This window comes from Serinus canaria, chromosome 1 (assembly GCF_022539315.1).
Source record: "Serinus canaria isolate serCan28SL12 chromosome 1, serCan2020, whole genome shotgun sequence".
NCBI classification, from domain to species: domain Eukaryota; kingdom Metazoa; phylum Chordata; class Aves; order Passeriformes; family Fringillidae; genus Serinus; species Serinus canaria.
The window spans coordinates 79,187,683-79,212,585 of record NC_066313.1 but is presented as its reverse complement, the minus strand read 5'-3'; the positions used below and the strand labels follow the sequence as shown (position 1 = coordinate 79,212,585).

General features: G+C 35.5%; 1 protein-coding gene across 1 annotated transcript in view; it reads left to right on the top strand.

Annotated features, from left to right (window-relative positions):
- The window catches only part of NALF1 (NALCN channel auxiliary factor 1), a 433,022-nt gene that overhangs the window by 371,221 nt on the left and 36,898 nt on the right, over nucleotides 1-24,903 (top strand). The window lies entirely within an intron of this gene.

Below are 24,903 nucleotides of genomic sequence, written 5' to 3'. Positions count from 1 at the left end.
GAGAGCAAAAGATGATCTGGTTTTGTTTGGGTTTCTTTGCAGCTAGGAAAAGGGTTTGGTTGTCGCCTCTTTCTTAATTTCTGAAGATCTACAGATCCAAAATAATTAATATTTAATAAAAACTCTCTTATGATGGGTATGCTATTATTGTTAAGCCAGCTACTTATTAAAACTGAGAATTTTTAATTATTCATAGAGATAATCTTATTTGCAGAATGGGATTTTTTTTCTGAGTAAATCTTTAATCATTCTTATTTCTTCAGTAAATCTGTACAGAATTAAGTAGTTTTTAAAAATCTTTTCTTTTAGAAGAAAAGTATTAAAAATATTGTTATAAACAAACCAAATTTAATTCAGACAGGAAGATGAAATAAAAATTTTTTGAGTAAGGGAAGAGAACACAGGAAACCAACTAGCTGAGGCCTAATAATAACATATAATCTTCTTGAAAAAATATTTCAGTTCTATTCTGTTCTCCAGTGAGGTAAGGGAACATCTTTCCACTTTCACATAAAAAAGTAGGCAAGAATTTTTTTCCAAACAAATATTATAGTTTTCATGATAGAACATGGATAGAGTAATAGATGAGCTTGACACTTTTCATATATTCTGGTAATCCATTACATAGCCAGTCAGTATGAAGGAACAATAAAGCTAACAAAATATAGGTCCTAAAGTGTTTCCCCTGGGCTTGTTCTATACATAATTATTTGACCAAAAATAACAGAATAAGAAACCAATTTAAATTGCATCTTACAAGTTTGAGTTTGAATGTTAAAATTAATAATTAGAATTTTTGTGAGTTTGTTACCAACTTCAGTATCTTTTAATTTACTAACCATTAATTTCCACTGTCAACCCTAGTATTGGAGTGCTGACATTTTCCTTTCATAGGAAAGAATTATCTAAAAGGATCTCAATAAGAAAAACAAGGGGACTCATTGGTTAACTGGATGGTTAAGATTAAAATTTTAGAAAAGGCGTTAGCAATCTCATGTCCCTTCTGCTGCTGGGAACCCCAGCTCTTTTATCATCACAAGAGTCTTTCCTCATAAGATGCTGCTCAGATCCCATCTGTGGTGGGATCCAGCCCCAGTGTTCTTCATGTCTTTACAGCATTCTGACAAGTGAATAGATTTGTCAGTCTGTTACCTGCACAATGCTCAGCATTCTGGATGGCACAGCCGTGTTCACACTGAGCATTTTGCTCCTGCAGGGTTCCCTAGGAGCAGACCTTATGGGACCAGACAGGAAGTGTCACCACTCAAACTGGAGAGACCATACAAGACCTTACAAGAGGGATGCACAGGAAGCATTGGCAAAGGCAGCACGGGCTCACACGTGTCACAGGGTGTGCTCAGGTTATCTCCTAGCCACTCACACCAACCTACTGGTCTCTGTAACTGGCCTTTGGCTTAAGCTTGAACTCTGCCTAGATGCTGCTTGAAATCACTACTGCAATATCTTCCATGGGGGCCTGTGATGCATTTGCCTAGAATAAAATCTTTTCCCAAAGGAAACCATTCTCCAATGACACATCCCGGAACCTTTTGCCTGGTTTAGCTTTGCTCTGATCCATTCCCTTTCTTGACAGCTTTTAATAAATGTTTTTTAGTGCTGTCTTTCTTATTTCCTAGCTGTTGTCTGGAGTACCCTGTGGTCTGAGAGATTAACTGAAATGCTCTTAGTCTGTTTTCATCTCTGACCTGCAGGCAAAGAAAACACTTTCTCTGTGGGAATTTAGGTTCATACTTTGCTCCTGTATGAACCCATAAACAGGTGACAGGTACCAGCATGAACATGTAATATATTTACTAAAGTTGTCATATCACCCAGAGAATTTGAATTTCCACATCTTTTCCCTCTCTTCTTTTATTTTTTTTTTCTGTTTTCTGTCATAAAATATCAATAATTTCCTTGTCAAAATGCATGTCCATTGATGAGGTTTTAATGAAAAAAATCATTCAGCCATACCATCAGTTAATTTTCTCTGGAAGACTTTCAGTAACATAGATCTGGTAATTAATAACAGTGAGAACTTTTGAGTGAGGGCATAGCTAGCAAGAGTACAAAAAATTAGATCTTCTTTGATGCAACTGGGAGAGTGATGCTTCTGAGAGTGAGTAAATGCTACCTCAAATGCTCTAAATTCACATTCTGCTAGATACACTTCATTTCTTCTCTAACAAACACTGTTGTAGGAGAACATCGAAAGTGGGGGTGTTCCTCCAAAACCACCATTTAAATCGGAGAGACCACAACTGCCTTCTGCTGAATTTTAGGTGACCTTCAGAGAAATAATTAATTTGAGGTTATGGAGAGATTCCTTTGACATCTTATGACAGATATTGAAAGCAGTCCTGAAAATGTGGTCACCTTTATCCATGTCCTTTCTTCAGTCAGATCCCAGCAAACATCCTCTTTTCTGTGTGTTATCTGTTGTGCCAAAACTTGCTGAAGTGTCAGCATTTTTTACCCTCACAATTGAGTGCAGAAGCACGCTGCTTGTGTGGTCAATTCAGGTTAAAACAGATTAGGACAATAAAGGAATTTAATTAATTTAATCAAGGTAGCAAGTAGTTCAAAAGAAGCTGATTGCTCTATGTCAGCTTCTGAGATACAGATATGTCTTTGCTTGATACTTTAGGGAGGTAAATGACACCTCCAGTTTCCACTTCTAAAATCCAGATTGTCTCTCATTTCCTGTGCATCAAAACTGTAGGAGCAGGGAACAGGCATCTGCTGTCCTTGAAGTGAATCAATTCCACTGATGCTAACTGGGGTACCTGTTTTTGCTGGTAGGGGTTTGTCTTTTGAATGCATTGTCAATAGAGTTCTGATGGGAACTGAGCAATAGAAATCCAGGTTTAGATGATGACAATAGCTCCTCAAGACCCTGAAAGTTGTAAAAATAGCAGGTCCTGTGCCCTGGCATAAAGCAGGCAGCTGGCTTAGTTACATCATTTTCAAAAGGTGTTTTACAGGCCAAACTCAAAGGAATATTTTACCACTGTTCCAGACCAAAGAAGCAAGGAGGAATGGAGAGTTCCTGTCTAGTCACCTGTATTATTACCTATAATCTCCTTTATTTAACTATTAGATAACAAATACTCTGCTACATACCAGCTTGCTCCTATTCTGTGCTGCTAGGCTGCAACACGTTGGATACTTGATTTGATGTTCACATTTTGATTATGGCAGGAGCAAATTAATCCAGGCTGAGTTAATTGGAAATTCATACACTTTCCCAGGCAAAGGCTCAGACTACGTCAGACAGGTAGCATAAATGAAGCTGTTTGAGGATTTTCTGACTGTAAAATTGAAGGGGAAAAAAAAGACAGTAATTTTAGTATGTTACATAATGTTATGAAATAATAGAAAATGAACTGTCATCACCTCAGTCTTGTTATATTTTAATTCACAGCTGAAATGAGCCCAGACTGCCTCATTTATACCAATCAACCTCCTCCACTTCATTCCTGAGCTGAGTGGTTCAGGAAAACAAGACCCAAGTCTAACCAATGCAGAGAAAAGGAAGTGTTGTCAAACTTTTGTCTCCAGAGGACTCCTTAGCAGTCAGGACTCCCTAGAATTCAGTTGGGGGATTCTTGAAAAGATGTATCTCAATCCAGTGTAGTGCAGAATACTTAGAAAAGCTTTCACTGAGCCTCTACTCACCGAGAGTAGTGTGCTTCAGGAATTTTAAATCTGATTAATTCATTAATGACCTATTCCGTGTTGCACGGTGCCATCCTGTTTCTCTTTTTTCATGTAAATGTATCATTTACTGTTGTCAAGGTAAGGCAATGGACTTGCCATATAAATATTTAGGGAAGTAAGGAATGGCCAAGTAGGATTAAATTTGCATTTAGGTTAGTATCCAGAAGTGGCCATTAGCACATGCCCAGAAAAAAAAGCAAGAAAGGGACAAGAACAACAATACTTGCTGATACTAGAAAGAAACTTTCCTACTATTTTTAGCTTAGGAACTTTCTGAAGAGGAATGGCAAACCTGGGAGAGGATTGATTACCACAGTTGTTGTGGCTTTCAGTAGATATCTTTTTAGATTACACAGGAAATGCATCTCATGACAGCAGTGGGAGATGATAAAAACATAAGTGTCATTTACCACTTGAAAAATATGTTTTTATCATATCCAGAGATTGCCAGTTGTGTGAAATAAATGAGATGTAAGAAAGTGAGATAATAAAGCAAAATAAAATATGACTTTGCTGTGAAATAAGGTATGAACAAAAAAAATCAGGATTTATTTGAATGGGAAATATTTTTATTCAGAATCCATCCCAAAATTGTCTTAAAAACCAATGAAAAAACACTACAATTGAAACATTAAACTTTCATCAGTCTTCTAATATTCATACCATCAAAAAGTGCAATATAAATACCATGAACAAAGGGATTATAATGTTTAGTTGCAAGAAGTATTTCAAATTTGTAGGATTCAGATGTTTAAGTAGCATTTAAAAATAAAAATAAATTTAAAATGTGTTTTTCTCCTAAATGTAAAATAACATTCTTTTACCCTTTTTTTTCTCTTTTTTCCTTTTTTATTTTTTCTTGTAAACACTGCTTTTGGTATATCAAGTAATTATTTGTAATGTTATAAATCCAAATGCCTTTTTAGAAGTATTGGCAAGGCTTAATCATTTACCATGTGTAATTTTAAACTAAATGTGTATTTTATGGAACATAAAGCCAGGCTGAACTAAAATAAACTGTGTTTTATGTTGGGAGTGATTTTAAATTATTAATGACTCTTTAAAATAAATTATTCCTGTTATTTTTAGCATAGAAAAATTGTGAAAACAATTAGATAGAAATATACTAAGGAGAAGAGTAAATGGTTAAGAGTAATCCAAAGGGACTTGGATGCAAAAGTTCTACCTAATAAAATTATATTCTTTCCATTCCACATCCTCCTCTATTTAAGAGGAGTGCTGTAGAAAGTAGCCAAGAGGATATTTAACTTTTCAAAATTTAAAAATATATATGTACAAATAAATTGAAAATAGCCGGGAAGCTGATTGGATCACTGCTCAAACTTATGTGACACAAGGTGGAGAATAACCAGCAACTAACCAAATTTAATTTTACCTAAACTTCATTGCTTGCACCTATTGTGCATAATTTTATTTTATTTGAAGTTATCTGAGACAAGTATTTCAAATGACAGATTTTCTGAATTTTGAATTTTTCTTTAAAAGTATTGCTTCTGTTTCTATTATTTCATAAGTTCCTTTATTTTCAGCAGGGCAAAGTTCCTTTGCTTTCCAGCAGGCTTGTTTTCTAATTAGCAGAGAAAACATAAGTGAAAATTCCCTGTAACAGTCAGAGAAAAGGCAGAACAAGGAAGTTCTAAGACATCCACATTAATATCAGATGGAATAATTAATAATTTTAAATGACGTTTCATATTATGACAAGAGTCTCAGCATTTTCCTTTCTCAGATAATTTTTGCTTAAGGATTTCAGACTTGCTCTCAGCCATACAAGTGTCTGCAGGAGCTAAACAAAACCATTTAATTCCTTCTAATCTTTTTAATGCTGGAAGCACTAAACTGGACTAACAAAATCATTTCATTCTTATTAATCTGTTTCATGTTAGAAGCCTGTGTAAATACTTTCTATATCAGTTTTTAAAAAATAATGTAGCATCTAAGTTTATTGGCAGTTAATGAACCTTTGCCCCAGACAACTGTTCATGACTGTGGTTCTTCTATAGCTCAGTGAGAGGGCCTGGAATAACAAATAGGATATCATTCCATACAACTAATAGGTGTCTGCCACAAAAGGGATTGTGTTTTCTTGGAAGGTATCTCTCTGTTGACTTCAAAGGGAGCCTGGATGACTGGGTTATCTTAGAAATCTCAGCCAATCACCATTTTAACAGTTTTGGGAGGGATGATCTATTATTGTATCCATACACATCAAAAGAAAATGAAGCAACAGAGAGTATTTTCATTAAATCTTGCAAATGATGAAAGATCCTTGGAATGGGCAGCAAGAAATCCTCTAGTCCCTCTGCCTGCTCCAGCTCCTGTACAATAACATGTCTTGGTGCAGTGTGCCACTGTCACTGGCTGTGTGTATCCACTCTGTAGGTGTCGTGAGTCCAGTGTCGGCTGGGACTCTGCCTGGACCTTAGAATAACCTCTGTGTCTGGACTTTGGCCAAGAATCTGTAGAACATTTCAACAGGTCTTTCTCCCCATCTGGTGTGTTAATTAACCTTTGTTCTATCACAGGCTGCTTGTACTGCTTAGCATTACCATAAGCCTAAGGAGAATGAAAGTGCTACCAGTGGAGAGAGGCCAGGGACTGCCAAAGACACATTTAAATTCCATAAAAGCATGATGAAGGACACTCACAATAAAAGCTCTGAAAGCGTAGTTTCATCACCACAATCTGTCACTGCTCCTGGCATACAATAGTGTTCAGCTTTTGCAAAGAAAAAGAACAACAAGTTGAAAAGAAAAAGTAGTTTTGTTTCCATTTGAAAATTATTTTATTTTGTCACTAACCAAGCTTGGATGAACTTGAAATTTGTCAGATTCACACAGGAGGGGCTGATATTTCTGAAAAGTAAACACAGAAAGACAAAGATGTTGCAACATTTAACTCTTTCTTTAATTTGTCAGAAATTTTGCCAATAATTTTCTAAGTCAATAGTAGAAGCAAGCTGAATAAGGACCCAAGAGGCTTTACATACATAAGGGTTTGCAACAGGAAATAGATTAATGGTTTTGGACAAAGGAAGATATTCTGGTTGCTAGAAACAAAATTACATATCCTTTGTATTTAAACTCTAAATATTTTTAGAAAAAAACCCATTAATTTTAAGGAAATACATAATCAGGCACTGTTCCATACTTGGGCATGGTGCAGTATCTAGGCTAGAAGGAGCTGAAAATAGACATTTACAGAAATATTCAGAACACTTAACTTCAGGTGATTAAATAAATCCTAGATTCAGAATCTGGTCGCCCATGATGCGTATACCAAAGTAAAGAGGTACTGCAGAGGAAAATCCTAACTTAGTTTTGTAATGCCATCTGTCACATTCTCTCACTCTATCTTTCTTTTGGTTTAGTATATTGGGAAAATAAAGATTGCACTGCTAATTTCATCACTTCAGTAATTAAAATTATATAGAAGAGAGAAAATCCTTGAGGTTCAAACGTGTCTCCAAAGCAGCATTGAAGAATCTTGTTTTCATTCTTCTGCAAAACAGAAGATTTTTTCTTATAAAATTTAGTCTCATTAATAAATATGATAATTTTTTTTCCACAGGAAAATTGCAAAAAAAGCAAGTAATTTTTTTTTGTTCAATATCACAGTAGATATTTTTGACTCTAATACGGAAGTAGATATTGCTGAGGCCCAATAAAGAAGGATTATATATATATATATATATATATATATATATATATATATATATGGTCTAAGGAAAATAAACGGTAAATATTATATGCTTTCTTAGGAATGAGAGGAAATAAATACTAGAGTGTATTTAAGTTCCAGAAACATTTCTAAATTTATGATATTTTCAGCAAGGGCATGACATAAGAGTCCTTTGCTATGCAGAAATGATGCAAGGGATCTAGTCACTGTGTGTTTCAGTGGGGATGCACTTGCATAGACAGTGCCATGGTGCTAAGGAAATGAGGTAGACTGTGGCATGTACAATTACAATTTCATATTCTATTTCTGCTCAAGATTTTTTACTGCTCCTTTCTGCATGTTTCTTACCTGTAAAATGTCAAATTTTTTTTCTGCACTCATCAGCATAAGTAAAAACAAGTATATGACAGTGAATTATTTTTGAATCTAATTTTTTCTTATCTCTGAAGTGGTTGATACTTAAAATAGAAAAAAAATAATTCAGACATGGACTTGTAAAATTTTCCATTTAATGTAAGGCTGTTTAGTGTGACTGAAGGACAAGAGAGTAGATCGCCATCCCTTAAGTTTTTTTAATTTTTGTTTAATTATCTTGGCAGAGACAGACATTTACCTACTACTGAAGCTGGCAGCCACCTTCTCTGCTTTGGGTGAAAATGTTCATGTCTCTGCAATGAGGACTCACAGGCATTTTGAGACCCTTGAACTATCCTCTTTCCTGAGCAGTTTCGATTCTTTGTAGCTGATATTAAGCTCCTTAAGCTCAGTTTGATAAGAATCAGCACAAATTTTGTGAATGTGCTTCATTTTTCATAGCAATGGAAAAATTTTGTTTTGTGAATTTTCAGGAACATGAAGGCAGAGATTCTCTTTAGGTATATTATTTATATTCCACAGAATAGAGTAACAAAGGCCAGCATCTCAATACTATTTTGCAGGTTTTCACATATATGTTAAAAACAATAGCCTTCTCTATCACTTTTAAAGTAAATAAAAGAAAAAAATTATATATTTTTAAATCTGGTTCTATTTCTTGTCTTTTTAGTTTTTGAAAAAGAACTGACTGATATAACATTAAAGAGGAATTTAGTTTATAAACACACATGTGTAAACAGATGTTCTTCATGTCATACCATAAAAGAAGTAGGATTAGTACTTATCAGATTCTGAGGGCTGTGTATTATAGAGATGTGTCTTTCAACACCTTTACAAGACATTTTGATACAATTATCGTAACTCTCCATCTTGTTTTGCAATTACAGAGTCACTTGCTTTTTTACAGGTACAAAATTTTTCAATTTGAGGTAATTTTAAATATTTTATGCCTTTGGTTGGCAGAAGAATATTTCACTACATATTGAAGAATAGAGAATTAAATTAAAAGCTATTAGCCATTTCCATTAGTCTCAGTCATTGTGACAATAGGTCTTTTATTTCCAAACTTTGTGCATGGTTCTAGGAAATATGAGAATATTTTATATCTAGAATTCCCTGCATGAATTTCCCTTAGCACACTGAAAACTTTTATAAATAAAATTAGGCCAATAGTGTGAGAACCAGGTGTTGTCCCATTACATTTTATTTCTTATGGAAGAAATCACTCAAATCATCCTCCTTTTTATTTGGAACTTTTCATTTGTTCTCAGGAAATAACATACCGGCTATCTTTAGTTTTCCACAGCTTGTGTTAATGTTTAAATAAGAATTTGATCAGGATTTATCTTTAGCATAGCAATAGAATGGCCTATTTATTTTCTGAATATTTTTTTCCTTTAGAAAAGTCTACAGCTCATCCGGGGATTAATGACATAACAGAAATGGAATTAACGTAAAAAACAAATTTTGTAAAATGCATGCAGAGAGCTGCTAAGATGGTAAGAAGGGGAAGGCAGGATAGGAGCTCTGCTTGCTGCTCTGAGTTGCTTAATTTACCACCACTGCTTTGGCATTTATTAAGACATTGTATTACTTGTGAGTTTTACTGCAGTGCTTGGCAGAATGAGCCTCCAAGCATTCAGAGCATCCAAACCACAGTTGCTATTTTAAATAAGGAATCAGTTCGAACTTCTCAGCAGAATATACAGCACTGATTTACAAACAGCATCACCTACCCCCTCCCCTTTCCCTGGAGTGAGGACAGGTGACTAAAAGCTAATACAGAATAAAGAAACTGGAGGACTGGTTGGATTTGGGACTCCTGTTTTGCTTCAGGGAAGTTAAAAGTTGAAAGTTTTGATTGCAGCTTCCTGGGTAGGTCTTGCTGCTAAGCAGTGGTTGCCCTTCCTCTGCAGAAGTTCTCTCCCTGGCAGCTGGGTATTAAATGTGACATTTCACATCTCTGGTTTGGCTGAGCAGACAATGGGATTTGAACACTTTATTTCACAACTTTGTTGCTTTTAGATTGGTAAAAACCCTTGTATGATCTCAGCAATAAAGGGTAGAAAGCATTTTCTGTTTTTCAAGCTTCTCAAGAGCTTGAAAACTACACAGGGAACTCAATTTGGGATTTTTAAAATAACTGTGAAAAGGAGAAAAACTAGGAAACAGTGTTGAGCTGGTGTACTAAGTCTCCTTTAAGAAATTGCATAAGGAGAAGGAGTAAGGCAGCAAGAAGTCTACAGAAAGGATTTGCTTTTTTGATTATTTTTTTTTCAGTTTCCTTGCTGTTGTGTACCCTTCTGTTATGATGACTATTTTATTTGTAAAGAAAGTTCCCAGTATTTCTAAAGTCTGAGATAAGGTTTTTCATGTAGTAGAAGATAGTAAAAACAATTAACAATACATTAAATAATGTCTGCTGTACAGCAAGCACAATACATTCTAACTATATTTCAAGATAATGCATTTTTATGATTATGATTACTATTACTTATTATGCAGATATTTTTTCTCCTTTGTTTACTTAATCTGTTTCATACAAGGAACTAACTTGACCTATACCCTGTGTTCTGTTTCATGATATTAATTTGCAGATAGGCTTACTGGGAAATTCATTCTTTCTTTTTTTATAGCAAATACATAAATAGATTGATGAAGTAGAAAGAAAAAAATTAGTTAAATTAAAATTAAACTTAGTGGCATAATTATTTTCTTAGCTTCAGCTTAGATGCATAAACTTTGCAGAAAAATATATAGATGAATAATCATAATAAAAGAAATTTTTTTCAAGAATTGTATCCAATTAATACACATTACTTTCTAATTTTCAGAGATCATCATAGTTGATATTTTCATCCACAGGTCAAGAAGTAATTAGAAACACATGAAATGAAATCTGAACTTGAATTCCTTTTTTAATTATGGGAAAAAAATCAAGTTATTTCTTAATTAACACTTCTATAGGTACCTTATATTTTATCTAATTTATACCTAATTTATATATCTTAAGCAACTTTACTGGCCTCAATTAAAGCTTATTAGATTTAGCATGTTCTGGACATTTTATATTGTGAAGCTTACATTTGGAAAAGACAACCTTAAGGGCTCAGAGTTTAAAACAGATATTGGAACTATATGTTTACATAGACCTATGCAAAGCTAAATTACATAAAATTACAACAAACATTTTTAGAGTACGTACAATTTCTATTTGTAGTTATAGAGCATATTAGTATATGTCGTGCATATTTCTCATGCATCTGAACTATTTAGAATAAAAAATTGCTAATTTCATGTTAACATCAACTGAAAATCCTTCACTATACACATATATATAAATGTACAAATCCTTTGTTCAAAGATAGAAGATGCTGCTATGAGTAAATAACGATGAGTTTTAGCAGGGTGTTTTGTACACATACCCATACATGGCCATGCCATACCTACCTGGTCCTGCTGAAATTGCACTGGAGGTCAACTTAACTGCCTGCCAAATTCAGGACTTCCTCGTGTTTCCATTCTTATTCACAGTACTTCCATTCTCCTGTGAATTTGAGCCTGACTTAAGAAAATGTTAAGAGTCACTGAAGTGTAAGTTATTCACACAATTTAATTATGCACCTATTTAAACATGCTTTTACTTTGGTCCTAAATTAATATCATGCACATTGTTAAACTGAAAGCTGAGCCTTTTGATGTTTTACATGCTCTTCCAAAGGAATTCATATTTCTAGCAGATAAATTTTACAAGGTGTTTTAGATGAATATGGTGAGAATATCAGTCCCATGCCCAAACCTTACATGGTTGGAGAAGCAAGCTGCAAATTGCCATACAAATTATTGAAATAAAGATCCATTAACAGGAGTAATATCTTGGCACTCAGTAGAATAGAGATATAAAAGCTATTTCTTTTCTTTCTTTTTCAAATCATAGAATATTAGTTAACTTGCAATTTTAATTTTCCTCTGTTTTATACCAACTAGAAATAGAATCTTTCTAAAACTTAACTTCAGGTAAGGTGCTTAACTTACAAAGTTTTAAAGCTAAACTCAGTTCACATTACAGAGATTGAATCTTCCCATATTCCTGTCCCATGTTTAGCAAATTGAATGGACCTTCAATAAGAAGTGCTCCTGACACTGAATGGGAAGGGAGGGAAGGGAAGGAAGGAAGGGAAGGGAAGGGAAGGAAGGAGGGAAGGGAAGGGAAGGAAGGGAAGGGAAGGGAAGGGAAGGAAGGGAAGGAAGGGAAGGGCAGAGGTCTTTCCGGGCCTTTACTGGCCTGTCAGTTCCGTGCATCAGTCCGTGGCTTGTCCGTGCCGGTCAGGTCGCCGGTCCGGGCCGTGCCTTTCCGTTCCGTTCCTGTGACTGTCCGGTGCCGGTCCCTTTCCTGTCCGGTCCGTGTCCGCTTGCCGTCATGCCGTGCCCGGTCCTGTCCTTTCCTGGAAGGGCAGGGAAGGCGAGGGAAATATTTCAGAACAATTCAAGAAAAAATGACATGAGAATTTTATGGCCTTTAAGAAACAGTAGGACATATTCTTGTTACATTTTCTTTTCTTAAAAAGTATTGTTAATCAATGTGTTTAAAAGGATTGCTAAGAGAATATGGAATATACCACTAAACTTGATTAAGCTGGTATAGCATAATAGCATAAATTTTCCCCTGGATTGCTGTGGTAACAAAAACCCCTTACAAATTTAGCAAGCAATTTGATGGTAAAGCTGTGCAACCTGAAGGCTAGCTGTTACAGAAAAGGACACTGTCCACTTTTCATGCTGGCCACATGTTTCCTCCTCTCCCTTTTATTTGGTGGCATAAGAGAATCTTGCCTGAATGGTTGGTGAACCATTCAGGAAGTTAAATGGCATTAACAGGTTCCTTATATTTTTTGTGTCATAGTAATTTTCTATGACTTAAGTCCTTAAATGAACTCACTGAAGGTTCAAACCAGAGAAGAATTAGGAATTAAAGGAGCTGAGGGCAGAAGAGGTCTTCCTTTTGATAGTAGGAACACAGAAGAAAAATGGTTTGGAGAGATCATCAGCCATGGTTTAGCCCAGCCTCTCGCTCACAGGAACAGGTTGGGAGCAGCTAGTCAGCAGATTGGCTTTGCTGTAACATCAGACAACATTGTTTTGTTGGCTTACCTCGGTGGCAGATAGCCCAGCATTAAACCTTGAGGCTGCCTGTCCTGCTTATGCAGCAGTTCTGTGTCATACACAGCCTTGCTGCAACTCTGTGGTACAATTATGCATTTTACTTTTCAGTGCATTAGTGCATCTAGACACTAAATGCAAAGTAATCTATGCTGAGGAAACAACAGTACTGAGGAAATAATCAACAATACTTAGGGAATAGAGAATCTGTTGAAGAAAGAGATCACAAATATAACAGAAGTCCTTACAGTGAGTTACATCCCATCCATTCTCACCATTCAGCCCTGGTTTTTTCCCATCAGCCTTTTTTCCCATCTCAAGGCAGCTTTTGCAGAAGCAGGCAGGGGATGCCTCTATTTAGCTTCAGGGCATTTGTATGAAAGCTGTGTTATGGGAGGGAAAAAACATAGCCCTTATACTGTTCTGCTATCATATATCTAGGATTGTTTTCTGGGAAAGTTTCTTTTTTTCATCACTTAAATCCAGCCATGAAATCTTAGCTCCACATAAGTCTTCTTGTGAAAATTTTGGTGCTAATCATTGTATCTGATCCCCCTTTTCATCTGCATTTAGACAAGCAATACACTAGTGGGTTTTTTCTATCTTCCCCTCTGAAGAAGCACATATATATATGTAGAAATAAATTGTATTAAAATATTTTTCAGCAGATGGACTATATGGAAATATTTTCTAGACACAATTAATCTCTGTGCTATTATGCTGGTACAGTATATGGCCTCTGTGATTATACAGAATGTGTCTTTCTTCCATAGATCATTGCTTCATTTTATTTATGTTCCTCTCAGACTGGCTGCATATAACAAGCATTCTGTCTTGCTAATTAACTCCAGTGATCCCTTTAAGTCCTGATTAAGTTCTATTATTAAATTATTAAGACCTTTCCCTAGTGTTCTAGCCTTTTTTCCCCTGTAATTTAGAATGACTTCTTGAAGCAATAAATAACTTTTTGAAATAATTTTTCTCTTTTTTTCCTTTGCACATATTTCAAGACTCTCAGGCTGCCAACATATTAGAGGTTATAAAACAAGGGATTTCACCTGCAATAACTTTGAAGGATGTTTATAGTGGTATTTTTATACTCTAAGTTAGCTATCATTACCCAGTGGATTGCACTAGTTTTAATTACTAGACAGAAAAGCAAAAACAAAACTACCCAAAACTCACAAGGAAACTTCCTTTCAAATACATGGAACACTTAATGCTGCAAAATTATTTGATGCAAAAGAAATAAGTTTTTGAAAGAGGTTTATTTAACATGTATTACACTGTGATTCATACTAGGTTTTTTTGCTCTGATTATCCAATGTCTTTCTAGAAAGCAAGAGTTTGCATATATACTTATAAGGGAGGAATAAAAGACACAAGTGCAGCATGACAGGACTCTCAGGCACACAAGTTTATGCACACATGCACACACATACTTATTGCCATTCACCTATGCTATAGCCTATATATTCCTCTGATTCCTCTGTTAAAGATTAAAAAAATAATATTAGTGGGAAATAAATAGGCCACACAATTGTAAGATTGTCTGGAACGAGGAGGGAAATCAGAGACATTTAACAAAAAAGTATTAAAATTCAAGAGTGTGATATCATTTAGTGCAAAGTAGATATATTACATATTTTTTTTTTATTTTCTATTTTGCATAGAGCTCTGGAAAAAGCAGATATTCTGATTGACTTCATCAAAAACTGGGAGAAAACTATTTAAAATCTGAGGACGAAAAACCATATGGATTTTTTTTTTATTTTTAAAAATCTTCATTTTAGTATCCCTAAAATGTTACTTTTTTAAACAAGCCCAGTAATTATAAATGGAAAAATATTTAAAGTTTTTTGCAAGTAAATGAATTTTAGATTAATATTTTAGGTTTTATATCCATATCAATAAGACTAAGCAATTCTTTTTAAGAATAGTTGCTTTTCTGATTGTTCTATCTTAGCATTTTTTGGTTTATCTGACTTAAGTGACCTGTTGTAAACTTTGGCTTTTGAAATCCAAGTTTGCCTTTGTGAAGCAAGTACAACTGAAACCCCCCAGACACATGTAAAACAGTAATAGGATGTGACAGCACAACATGATTCAATCATGTCAGCAGATGAGGGTTGTACAGAGAAGATCAGTGGTGCATTTTTTCATCTTTGCCAATGGCTGTTGCTTTTAGCAGTTTTCATTGAAGCAGATCACCTTTTTAGCCCCAGACAAAAGTAAAACCAACAAATTCTGGTCTGTTGGAGTAACTGGGGATTGGAGAAGGCTAAATATGTGTAGTGTTAACCTATAGTAAAGAATGACTTTCTGATTATGTAAATGATAAAATCTCTCACACTGCAACATCCAAATAATTCTTTATCTCTCCTTCTTGATGTCTTTTTGTCTGTCTCTCACTTTTGATTTTATTTTTAATTATTATCTCCTGCTTTGGCCTAACAGTCATGACATACATTTAATCAGGTCTAACAGCCACACATTATATGTTATAAATCACACTGAGACTTCAAGTGACCAAGGCTATAAAAACTGAAATACACTCCAAATAACCACAGGAAACATTTAATTTCCTCCATAATAGCTTCCATGTTTACACTATGGTGATATTTTCCTGCTGCTCCACACTGTCAGGTGACAACACTTCTTGCTGTTTAGCAGTGAATTGTAGATATGGGTACCAAAGTTTCATTTGGGCTCCCTTTATCTGCTTCAGAAAGGAAGGATTAAGCATATAATAGTTTATTTAGTAGCCTGTCATTATTACCCCTCCCAGTCCAGGAAAATTCATAAACTGATTTTCATCTCAGACATTTTTTTATGGTACAGTCATGAATTGATTGTGTTTGACTGAGGGTCAAAGCACATGAAGCTGATGAAGAATGAGTAAATATCTATTGAAAAATACAACACATCAGCTTCAGAGATCACACTGAATATTAAAATGTCATAACATTCCTAACTTAAATAACATAAATTTTATTTTCATAGAATGGTAGAATCACAGAATAATATAATGGTTCAGGTTGGGAAGGACCTTAAAGATCATCTAGCTCCAACTCCCATGACATGGGCAGGAACACCTTCCACTAGACCTAGTTGCTCAAAGCCTAGATACTTTCCTAGATACTAATGAAAAAAACAGTGTTTTCCTGTAAATATATTGAGCTGTTAGAAAACCAGACAGAAAACAGTTTATAATTACAGAAACCATGAGGTTTATGTGATTGTCTCGCAAAGTGCTTTGCAGAGATTGAAAAATTTTACTCATAAAAACCCCAACATCTGTTATTACAAAGTAAAAACAAAAATGTTAAGTAATGAAATTACAGGAAATTAAATCAAAGAATGGAGGAGAAAACGTATATTTTGAGAAGATTTTGGTAAAGGAATTGGAAACATAAACAATAAAAATGTGCAAGGTGTGACTTATTAACTAGCCAACAATCTATTCAACTTATTTGACTGCTTTACATATGTAGAATGTGGCTTCTGGAAAGCAATTCTGCTGTATTTTTTTTTTACTTTTAACACATAAAACCAATGAATTGAACTGCTCCAGACAGATTGTACTGACTTCTGTGTTGTTCTACTGGGACTAGACTGCCTTGTAATATCGTAGAATGAATGAACCTCCCTGGATCTATAATTGCTCACATCCCTCTCTGTAAATCCCTCTTTGGGGCTCCTGGGTTTAGTTTAACCTTAAAATTGTTTTATCTTTTGTAAAAGTTGACACTATGGTGAATTTTCTTCTAGACCTTGAAGAACATGGATTTTTTTTTTTCATTTTCTGATTATATGTTTAAATGCAGACTTTTGAAATATTTCCCTTTGCTAAAATTCATTCATATTCCTACAGAAGGCAGATAGTTCATTACTATCTTTTCAAAAGGGCAACAGTTAAATCTGCTTTTCAAAAAGAAGACTGTTTTTAAAATTAACAGCTAATAATGTGGAAGCAGTTTTCACTCAGCATAGTGTGCTTCTGTCTCCATAGCACTTCTGTTAGGAACCACAGAAACTACTTGTATCAGTTGAAGCAGATATTTTCATCTGGTTTTGGTAGAGAGAAATACAGGAGACCACACATGTGAAGACATACTGCACTCTATTGGCAGATTGTACTCTACAGGTGTCAACTAGACCTTTTTTTTAAGCTCCCATATTTTACCCAAAAAGAGTAAAAATTCAAGTTCTGGGGCTCAGTTGAAGAATTCTGAAGAGGAAATAAATTTCTACAGATATGATTTCTTAACAGAATGTTTGAAACTATCTCTTTTTGCAAAACGTTTTGGTTTGAGATATAAATTCATTTTATGCTTCAGCTTATTTTATTAAGTCATATCATGCCTTCATATTTGCAACATATTTCAATTTGGGCCTGGATTCATGGAAGAAAAGTTTGAAAAAAATTTCAGTTTCAAAAATTTTCTGCCAAATTGAAGTGCTTAAAATATCTCCAGAAGGAATTTTAGCCCATAAAATAAGTGAAGTAACTGAACTGAGTATTCAGCATTATACCTGTCTCTGCCAATCCTAAAAATCCAAGTCCTAAACCACTGGAAACACAAACTTTGGGGTTTGTTGTGGTAATAAACGTTTTGGCATATCCATTCACAAAGAAAGAGTGCAAAATTTTCTGGAGATTTTAGGGATTGCTTAAGAGGAGAGGTTTGATAATGGCTACATTCATTACTTTCTCAATGATGCTAACCTTATCTTCTGCAGAAAATTATAGCAATAAAGTTGTATATCGTGCTGATAATGAAAATCCTTTATGTTCTCTAGTGTTTTATTCTGCCTCTAGGATAAAGTCATAAAACAAAACAGAATTATTCTTGGTTGCCCAAACTGTGAACAAGATGCCCTGTGTTACATGAAAGATACCCCCAAGGCAGCATATAAATTTATTCCAAATCAAAATGCATCAGTTTTACTGAATTTAGAATTAATAGAGGACATCTGTTTTTCCACAGCTGAATGGTGGCACATGCTGGCTCAGCATAATCATGAAGCAAAACCCTGTTAAGACATCTACAGCAAAAATCACAGATTGCTTTAAATTTATGCATACAAGTAGTCTCATAGTCTGGACATGGCTAAGTGCTTTACTGTCTCATTTTCATTAATTTATGTAATCCCCTATCTTAAATTTTGCTTGTGGAAATGATGAAATATCAAGTCTGATTTTAAGAAATGCAGAATCTAATGGAGAAAACTGTAAAATCACATAATTCATAAGCATTGGGGATCTCAGTTCAGCAGCATTGGGGATGCTTAATAATCTCTTCTTATTACTCTTTAATTATAATTTATTTTAGCAACAGAGATATTCTGGCATAATAAATTCTCAATCATTGAACTTTTTATGGCTATGGGAAGTTGTGGCTTGAAAGTTTCTCTTTCAGAAAATATAGCTTATTTTTAGTACATCTCTGGGGGAAATATATAATAGTAGTATTTGCAACTACTTCTTCATTTTTGAGAGATTTTCTACTAAGTGAATTTCAATATTTCTGCTTAATAATCCATAATAATAAATAGTCTGCAGGTCTCCATAGTTCTAACAATAAGAAGTGTAAGGATACTGTTAAGAAAAGGGATATAATGAAAATATTTTTGTTGGCAGAATGGTTTGCTGGAAATCTCTTTATGAGCAAAACCCTAAGCTTTCCTTCAGCCTCCTTCATTACATGCTCAAGTTCTCAAAAATTTCAGAAGAGCATATTGAAATTTCTTTTCAGGTTTATCTCCTGAGTACAACATTCACACTGAGATTGGGGGCCAGGAGGAGCAGACTCTAACATACTGTGCATGTGTAGAAGGGTCTTTGGGGGCAAACCAGAATGTCTTGGAAGAGAAAATGAGGATTTCTCTTTCAGCATGTGCACATTCTACTACAATATATGGTCAGGACATAATTCCAGTGTATGCGAAACACTCCGAAAAGTTTCGCTGTTTGGGGGTTTTTAGATATGGTTTTCAGTTGAAGGTATGCTATTTGAAATAGCTCTTCTCTGGACAAGAAGGGAGATTAATATACTGGAAACTCCTTATTTAAAAGACCCTGCAGACAGATGAAGAGCTATGTGCAAAGACATAAAGTAATATGTATAATATTAATAATCATAAAATCATATAATCATTTTAGGTTGGAAAAGACCTGTAAAATCATGGAGTCCAACCTTTGACCTTGTCAACTAGAGCGTGGCACTAAGTGCCAAATAAAGTCACAACCACCTGTTTGCTATAATGGAACATCTTTCCTCTGCATGTAGCTCCAGCTGTTGTAGGTCATGTTGCAACTCATACCTCAAATGCAAGAGGTCAAAAGTTCTGTTTGACTGACCTGAAGCTCCACTCTTTTATCTCCAAACTTCAAGTTCATTCAGCTGTATGTGCACATCAGCTAATACAATTATTGTGAATTTGAGGAACTCACCTAGAAAAATTCTCGGCCAAGGACATGCACATTTTCCGTCTTCTATATTTATATAATAGCAGATAAATCAAATTTCATGAATATGTATTTCATTTATTTGGGTGTAAGTAGAAGACAAGAACGACCTGCTTATATATTTTTGTTTAAACTGGCAGAGGAATTTTAGTTTAGTATGTAGACAAAATTAGTCACGGCACTTTAGCTGGTGTTCATCCAAACAATTTTATTCTCTATTAAAGAAGAAAATAATTTGTTCGTCTTTTCCTAGATTTTTGATCAATATTAATTTGCTGAGATTTCCTGGTTAAATTTCATTTTTGTCTTCTTAGTTTTGTTTTAGCACCATATCAGTGTCTTCTGAATTTTTTTAATGAATAAATTATTTTAATTGAGTTTTTTAGTTATGTGATATTTTACGCTGAGCAGAGCTTCTGTTGTTGTATTTTTCAAGTTTCAGAGAATATAAAATATTTTGGGTTTATTTTCAATGGAGGAGTTTCCTCATATTTGGCTTATTTAGGATAACACTCAGCTGGGGTAATGTTTCAATAATTATATGAGTAGGAATTTCTAGAGGTGCTTTTTCCTTCAATTGCTCTTCTATATAAATTAGTTTGCAGATCAAATATGAAAATCTTTATTTTCTTTGCTCTTTTTTACTGAATACTTTAATGTCAGTTGGATTTTATAATCCATGCAAACACAATATTTTTTTATAGCAGCTTTCTCTTTTTCTTGTCCTACACATTGCATATTAAATGAAATAAATTGATTCTCAACTGATTGTAAGTGTTGCCTATTGACAGAATGACGGCCTATTTATAACCTATTTTAAATTAAATTTATACAACCTGTATTGTGGAATTCACTATTGCTTTGTACTATTAATCTCAGTTAAATAAGTCTCACTTGCCAAGATCACCAAAGATACTTCAACCTTTAAATTTAAAATAACAATGACATAAGAAAAGACAAAAAAAAAAGTGTGATGGCATGATGCAAGGTATTTCATCAGATGAAATTTTTATGAAAATATCTATTTCAAATATTTTTAAATCAATACCCCACTCATCTGGTTGTTCAGAGTTACATGAAATAACTTGATGATTATGTCAGCGCTAAGGCACTGAAAACAAGAAAACAAACAAAAAATCAAGCCCAGAAACACGTGAACAAGTAATTTTCTTGCTTCTTCTAGAAGCCCCAGTGTAAGCTAAATGATCTGTGGCTTCATTATTCAGCAGGAATGTGGATCTGAATCTGGATCTGGATCATTTTGTGGTAGATCCGTCACTGATGCAACATTTTTCTGAAACATCAGCGTTTATGGTTGCATTAGTGTTCCAATTCTGTAATGTCTTTCCTGGTCTGAATTCTAGCTCCTTTTGAATGCCAAAGTCACAGAACATCAACAAGGCTTTTCCTCTTAAGATGCCTAGACAGTTTATAATTCCAGAGGCTTAGCTGTAAAATAGTCCTACTACTTCTACTGATGAGCAAATCCATATTTTCCCATGCTTTACATTAACGAAAGTCAGTGGGTGTTCCAGGGTGCACAGAAACTATTGAAATAATTAGAAAGCAATTTCCACATGATTCTCCTCCTCTCCATGGAGCTTTCAACAGAATTTCTTTAAAGCATGCATTTGGAAAAGAAAACATTGGTCTGTTAGGATTATAAAAATAGCTAGCTTTCACAAAACTCTGGAAATCACAATATTTTCCATTTACAGCTGATTTAGATAACATACCAGTTAGTGAGAGAGAGTTTTTCTTTCCATCTTCATTTTCCCCTACACATATAATTTCCACAAAACTGCAGCACTGAAAAGCTTACTTACGAAATTGACAGGAATAGTTTGAAAAGTGTTGTCATTTTCCTATATTTTTTATCTTTCTCAAATCTGTGAATTGTCTCAGAAGGAAAAAGTTTCCATGACTAAAAAGTTTTAGAGACACTTTTGGACTAGAAGAGAATAGGCAATTGTCCCAGGTTCCCTTTCAGTTTGACTCAAGGTTGTGTGAGGTAAAATGTAACCAAATATGCAAGTATAGAGGAGGGAAGGTCTTCTACCTTCCCTCCCTCTTAAATCTCCACAACCGTATTGTAGACTCTGGTCATTGTGCATTAAAGTGGATATGGAAAATAAAAGCTCTTGTAAAAATAGAAAAATAGCAGAAGTTAAGGAATAGCAAGGAATCGCTCTTTCATTGTCAGGAAAACAGACTCAGTACAGGAACTGTGTGTCCTACTGTCATTGTCCTTGCCCTTGTAGAACTTGGGTATTTGTTTATTTTTTTAGTTCCAATCTTGAATGGCTTTTCCTTCACACCACAAAACAATGATGTGGTAAAAAGTACTTGCATGAATTCTTTGCTGACATGTTAATAGGCTTTGCTTGCATGTGTGACCTCAAGAAGTGACTGTCCCCAAATGTCCCTGAATTGGTAACAGCTTTTTTTTTCTATCTTTTCCTATTGTAACATTTTTATTGGCTGTTTATTTAAGTACTTTTCTAAATACATATGTATCTTTAGAGTGCTTGCTTTCACTGCTTTCAAATGCTCTGCTGTTTATTGTCCTGAGCTTCTTCAGTTACATAATGAAGATAACCTTGAGGGTTCTTTTTCCCCAAGAGTCTCATATTTTAACTCACTGAGTACTGCAGAAGCCAAGGACTACTGTATTTTACCTTAGAAGTGAATCTAGAGTGCAATGGAATTTCAGCAAAGTATATGAAGTGTCTCACTAACTAACCATGCTCTTGCTACCAAGTTATGCTCAGACCTAAAAAGTAAGACCTGAAAATCATGAGGGTCATTGCTCTTTCCTAAAGGTCAAAAAAAAGTGCAGAATATCTGATACTTAAAAAAGAAATACAGAGAAAGCTCTGGATCTTGATTACCCACACTGTTTAACTCTTGTCTCCTCAGCTCTTCCTTTGAACTGCTACAAATACTACATCTACCACAAGGGCTAAAAGCTCTGAGCAGCATGAGAGCCAGCTGGTGCCATTTGGTGTTCACCTTTTACTTAGCAGAGCAGAGATGACCTTTTGTAGTATTTTTTTTATATTGTCATCAGGCTTGCATTCTTGCTTTGCAGTCTTTTTAGACAATGCAAGAAGGAAGAAAAGAGATTAATCTAAAAGCTGACAGGGAATACAACTATTTTATACAAGCCATGAGTAAAGTTGTATGAGACAGCATTCCACTCATATCTTGTGCTTCAGTCTTGGTTTGGAAAGGCCCTCAGGAACATGCTTAGCTTGAATCCCTCTGAAGTCAATATATCTACATGTGCATAGTGTCTGTGGTGGTTGTTTCACAAAGTGTTTTTTCAGTGCATCTGAAGGATGTATGCTTGGGAAAAAGAGGGGAGTATCTACAGGAACACTGTCAGCCACCTCTGTCTCAGCCCGAGGACAGCAGCACAGCACAGAATGCATTTGGGGATGGCACATGAGGGGTTATGGCTTCGAGATACAATGGCCCTGTTCTTTCACAGAGACTGTGGTGTGTGCATGAGCAGCATCTCCCAGGAGCACTTCAAGCTGTGGAAAAATTGTCTCCCTGTTCCTACGCTCCAGAGCTTAGTGCCATGGAAGGAGGGGGATGTACATCCCTGCTCCTTTCTCTTTGCACTTCAAGGAGCTCTGTCAGGCATGTCATGCTGCAGCCTCTGCATCCCCCTAGGTTAGTCCCTGTGTCCAAAGCTAGATTTTTTTTCCCAAACTGTTTTAGTTTAGGGGTGCTCTGATTAGATCACATCAACTGTTTAAAGCACCTTAAACCTATTACAATTCAAGCTAAATACCTGAGTTTTACCATGTCTTTCCACATGCCAGGTGCTTGCCTCAGACTTGTTAGTGTCAGTAAAGAGTAAAGGCACCAGAGCTTCCTGTGGCTTTGTCTTCCTTCATGATATAAAAACTGCTCTTACTAATAACAGGAGGAAAGTACATCTGGTGAATCTCTCTTAATGGCATTGTTGAGGGGTTAATTTGGCACAGTAATTTTCATTGGGTACCTGTCGAAATCTGCACAGAAGGAAGTCCTCTTTTTAGCACTGCTTTGAATGTCTTTGCTGAAGAATTAGGTAAAGTCTTTCCTTTGCACCCTGTTTTGTTTTTCTTTCAGAAGGAGAAGGGGCAATTATTGTGATCCATGGAGGTTACTGCTCTGGAAAGCTAAGAAAGAACATTTCATCTGAGAAAACAAATACACTTGTAGAAACAACAGTGAAATGTGATGACCTTTTAATGTATTTATCAAAGGCCTTGCAGTTCCATTTCAAGGCAGGTGAAGGAATACTTACTGAACCCAGAAAATGAATCTACCTCCACAGAACTAAGATAACTAAAAAGGAAGAAAGAAACAGGCACAAAACCGTTAGCACCTGCCAACTCCTATTAAGAGATTAGAATGCTTAAAAAGACAGCGAGCAGCTCAATATTTTCTTTTAAGTTTCTCTTGCCTGACTTCTCATGCATGCTGCTGTGCACGGCAGTGAAACAAACAGGTCACATTTCAGCTCCTCAGAGCTTCAAAAGCACTTTATAGCTGAAGAGCAACTAGCTTCTGCACAGACTTTGTAAGATATTTTTACGAAATATATAATTTTAAGAGATGTGTCTGTGCCCAAGTGGTTGACTCTTAGGAAACAGAGTGAGGCTCTGCATTGGCATTGGCAAGAAATTAGTTCCCAATGTGAACCTAGAGTTACTTTACACATGAATGCTGAGTGATTTAGGAATTGTTCTGAGATACCCTGAAATATCCTACAATTTTAACAAGTTTCCTCTTTAATCAGTGGAAAACACAGTTTACAAATAGGCTTCTTGTGAAACAGTGATGAAAGAAGCACTGCTAGTCATGCAGATCAGAGAGCATAAATCCCAGTGAAGCTGACAGGAATTCAGAAAAATATTTTAAAATGGAAAGAGCTATTTCTGGCAAAAATGGGGGGCCTGCTCCCCCTGTGAAATGCTAAAACTTGCAGGGGAAAAGGCCTGCAGCTAGCATAGTGTGAACCACATGCCTCCTGAGAAGGGACTGGGTCAGGTGACCCGTCGCGTTTGTTGCTTCATCATCCTTTGGTTTAATCAGGAATTAGACCAAACAAAGGCTGAAGGAAAACTGCTCAGTTGCAGAAAGAAGGGGGTTAGTGCATTGAGCTGTCTATCCTTGGCTGGGAGTAGGAAAAGGGCAGGGTTAAGGGCAGAAGTGCAACCAAATACCAGAGAAGTGGGGTCTTCACTGCTCTCATAACACCCATGGCTGGGGCAGGACCAGGCAAACCTGGCAGGCTGTTATCCTCAGGTGGACAGGGAGCTATGAACCTCAGCTCTCTTCCCCAAATTGGAAAACAGGCACACAGGCAGAGTTCCAGGCTCTTGCTGACTTGGCTGACATGACCAGTCCTAACCCAGAACTACTGACCTCTGCCTTTGTAAGACACCACTTGGAGTACTGCATCCAAGTCTAGA